The following is a 4,653-nucleotide window of genomic DNA, read 5'->3' on the forward strand; positions in this document are numbered from 1 at the left end:
CTTTTAAGTCACTTGTATTTTTTTCATACCTTTATTTTCATATTCAATTTTGTTTTTCATAATCCAGTCTTTTCATTGTGGAGGCTCAGGTGGAAAAGTAACTAACCAAGTTTTCTTTGTTTTAATGAGTTATTCCAGAAAACTTACACCGGCTTTAGAATCAGAGTGTGCTGTAAGGTATGTGGGGGTCACTTGAAATTTTATCTGAGGGGCAAGACTGGTGTGAGATGCTCTGTAGACGTTATTGCTGAAGATGAGGATCAGGTACTTCCTGCTTGGTACCATGTAGCATAGCATATTTGGGTACGTGTTCTCTTTAGCTGTGAGTAGAACTAGAAAAACTATGTGTTTTTTTACTTGTTTTAAATTGCTAACGTTCTTGAGTTAGAATGGGCTATTGAATTTGTCTAGTATTGTTAAGAAGACTAGGAGGTGATGGTCCTGGGAACAGAACCTATAATACCACTGCAGCTTTAAAGACTGATGTGTTCTTTGAATCCAAGTTCCCAAATCTCAATACTATTGCTTGACTTTCTTTGGACTGCCAGCTCCCAAATAATGGCATGAAGACTTCTTATTAATTATGAATGCTTGACCTTAGCTTAGGCTTGTTCCCAACTAACTCGTACAACTTAAATTAACCCATTTATATTAATCTATGTTCTGCCATGTGGCTAGTTACCTCTGCTCTGTACTGCGCATCTCACTTTCTTGGTGTCTGGATGGTGAATTCTACTTCTCTTTTTCTCAGAGTTCCCATCTCTTCTCAGAAGTCCCGCTTGTCTTCCCCTGCCTAGCTATTGGCCATTCAGCTCTTTATTAAACAATCAGAAGGTGCCTAGTCAGAGACACATCTTCACAGTGTACAAAAAAATTAACCCACAACACAACGTATTGATTAGGCATATATTTACATATAAATTTTAGAGAGTAATAACATACATTAAATATATGAGTAATTGTATAAAATCTGGATTAGCAACTTTTTTTTAAATTGGCCAACTAATTGCTAGTCAAATTCAAATCAAATAGCAGCAAATTACATCTAATACAATAAAATAAAGGGTACGAAAGGTTCTCAAAGCAATGTGGCACATATCCACCACAAGATATCGGAATACAGTAGTTAAAAACTAATAAAGCTAAAAACATATCTTAAAATGTGAATGAGAAAGTGTGCAATATAAAACTTGCTGACAGCAATTTCTTCCCATTTTAACCTGTTTAAGACGTCTATGAGTGATGGGGATATAGAACACTTATTCACACGTATGAATTGCTGAGTTTAAGCAAGTACTGAAAATAACAATAATTTATATAGAATAATAATAATCACGGATTTGGGGGACAATGATGGGGATTGGTGCTCATATCTGTAATTCCGGGCTGAGGAAGGAAAACACCTTACAAAAAAAGAAAACAGAAAAAAGAAAGAAGAGAAAAAAAGCTTCGTAGTTTTGCAGCAGCAAACGAAGAACAACTCATGGGTATAAAACTCTGCCGTGCTAAGTTTAGACAGGAAGGTAAAGAAGTAAGAGCGAAAACATCAAGCAGCAAAATTATTGCAGATATCCATAAACGCCCCCATGTGCAGATAGCGTAGGAATTGGTGATTTCATCATCTTCTGCACCTACAGAGAAAAAGAAAATATCATCTCACCATGTAGGCCTCAAACTCAAGAGACCTACCTGCCTCTGCCTCTTACGTGCTTCAGTTAAAGGTGTGGATCGTCACACCCAGGGAGAAAAACGTTTCAATGTTAATAAAAATACACTCTCTAGAAATAATGTCAAAATATTGTGTTTATATACACAGTGATTGCTGTAGAGAATATGAATAATTTCAAATATTTCTTAAGTTACATTTATTTATAACTTTTGGTATTTACTCATTTGAAAATAACACCATTGGCATCTGTGGTACATCATCAGGATCCTACCACACCTTACTTTGTTCAGCATCGTCTTAAAAATTGAGTCATATTCTCTTATGATGTATCTTGTGTTTTATTACAATATTGAATCAATACTTTAATGAAATTATAACTTTATCACATTGCTTTAGTTATGTCCCAATTTCTAATTAGTATGATTAAAGACATTTTTCTGTCCACCCCTGAAAATACAGCAATTAAATGTGTCAGTTATAAAACAGTATTTTTTAATACCATAAAGTCTTTCAAACTGGAGTAGCTTAGATGATTTCTTCAGATTATGTGGAAAATGAAGAAACAACCCTCTGTTCACTAATATGCTTCTTCCATTCCTGGAAATGTCTATGAACTCATGCTCAGCTGACAGCATCAGAAATGCCAAAATTTCACTCTGGTTCCTATGCAGTTGAAAATTCAAAAGGAATTTTGAATGGGTTTTTCATTGACCTAAAAAACAGCTAAATCTTTTAGAGTCCAGAGAAAAATAATGGTCTCTTTAGAGGAGCAGAAGAACTGTGGTATTTTTCCACAGAATTTGTAAACGTGCAAGATGGAGGAAATTTAAAAATGTCAGAAGAAAAAGCAAAAGGATAAAAATAACATCTGTTGATGAGCTGCCGGATGTCAGACTGTATACACTGCTTCATAAAAACAATTGTGTGTTTTAGTAATTATTCTGTGTGGCAGGTATTATATATAAATGATCTCAACTTTATAAAAAATAATCCTTGAGTAGCTAATATGACCTCTTACTGAGCCTTACATATCAGGGTAACTCTAAGAGCACATGCTTGTCACTTCTTTAAGAGAAAAATACAAACTATTTTATTATATTTAGGTAAATAATTATGTTTTGTTAGAGTTAAGCAAATACTATTTCACCTGTATTGTTTCATTATATTTAGACAAATAGGATGTTCAAATAATTTTATGTCCTTTCCTTTAGATAAGTACTTTTTAAAACTTCCCATTATTTTAATTTTGGCTTATTATACTGAAAAAAAAAGACTAAATTTTGTGTCCAAAGACACACGATCAGGAGCTAAACTTCCAGGCTGTATTGAAAGTTGAACTATTAAAACAAGCAATTGCATGTGAAGTTTGCAATAGAAAAAAAAACACAAAGGTTTTCCAGGATAAACCTGCTCATCTCTGTCCCGTGGAATTCACTCTCTCTGGGTCTGCAGGCTCTCCCTTTTCATTCTGCTCTAAGGGAAGGAGAAAAAGATGAGGAAAAAAAATAAGAAATGGGCTAAAAGAAGCCATCCATTGTAGCAATACACCAGAATTATTCTGTCAAAAGAAAAGTTTTAGATGAAACTCTTTCAATTTTTATTACATTGTTCAATTGAATTTGGTGTTATAAATTAAACTTCCTATTTTCTTTGACAGTTTCCTCTTTTTTTCATAGAGGTGAGCAACTGCCACCTATTCTTAGACCATAGCTAGAATTGATTAATAACTGTCTGGTCAATCAAAAGACAATCCTTAGGTTTTAATTGCAAACTTCCACTAATCATTTTTCTAGTATTTTCTTATTTCAATGGTGTTCTTAAATGTTTGAGAATTTCATACAAAGTACTTTGCTTAGATTCATCATCCCATATCCTTCCCTATCTTCCTATCCACACAACTTCATGCTCTCTCTCCCTTCATCCTTCCCAGTCTCCTATCTATCTGTCTGTCTATCTGTCTATCTATCTATCTGTCTGTCTGTTTGTCTATCTATCCATCCACCATCCATCTATATCTATCTATCTATCTATCTATCTATCTATCTATCTATCTATCTATCTATCTATCTATCATCTGTCTGTCTGTCTGTCTATCTATCCATACACCATCCATCTATATCTATCTATCATCTATCATCTATCTATCTGTCTATCTATCTATCTATCTATCTATCTATCTATCTATCTATCTATCATCTGTCTGTCTATCTGTCTGTCTATCTATCCATACACCATCCATCTATATCTATCTATCATCTGTCATCTATCTATCTATCTATCTATCTATCTATCTATCTATCTATCTATCATCTATCTATCTATCATCTATCTATCTATCTATCTATCTATCTATCTATCTATCTATCTATCTATCTATCTATCTTCATCCAGTTGGTGTTGACTACCCCTTGGTGTGGGGCCTGCCCTGGAGTGTGGTTGACCATTAAAGAAAACTGACTTTTCCTCTCTCAGCAGCAATCAAATGCCAAGAGCTCCTCAACCAGGGTTGGGACCTCATGCCCACCTCCCCTCTCCGGTGCTGGAATTTTGTCTAGCATGATCTTGCTCGGGTCTTATACACACTCACAATTTCTGAATTCCTATTGCATCTGACCTGCTGAGTCTGTCAAGCACTGCTTCCTTGAAATCATCCACTACCCCTGGCTGTTACAATCCCTTCACCACCTCATCCACGATGATCCCTGAGCCTTGAGAGGAGGGTTGTAGCAAGTCTTTCTCTGTACTGCCAGCTCCCAAATAACATCATGGGGACTTATTCATTATGAAAGTTTGGCCTTAACTTACGCTTGTCCTGCTAACTCTTATAACTTAATCCATTGATTTTAATGTACAATTTGTCACGTGGATCATTACCTCATCTCTTCTACAGCTCACGCTGCTTTCTCCATGTCTGGCTGGCGACCTGCATTTCTTCTTCCTTGAGTCCTTTCTGTTCCCAGAAGTCCCACCTAACCACTTCTTGC

Source organism: Myodes glareolus, chromosome 17 (assembly GCF_982192425.1).
Source record: "Myodes glareolus chromosome 17, mMyoGla1.1, whole genome shotgun sequence".
NCBI lineage: Eukaryota > Metazoa > Chordata > Mammalia > Rodentia > Cricetidae > Myodes > Myodes glareolus.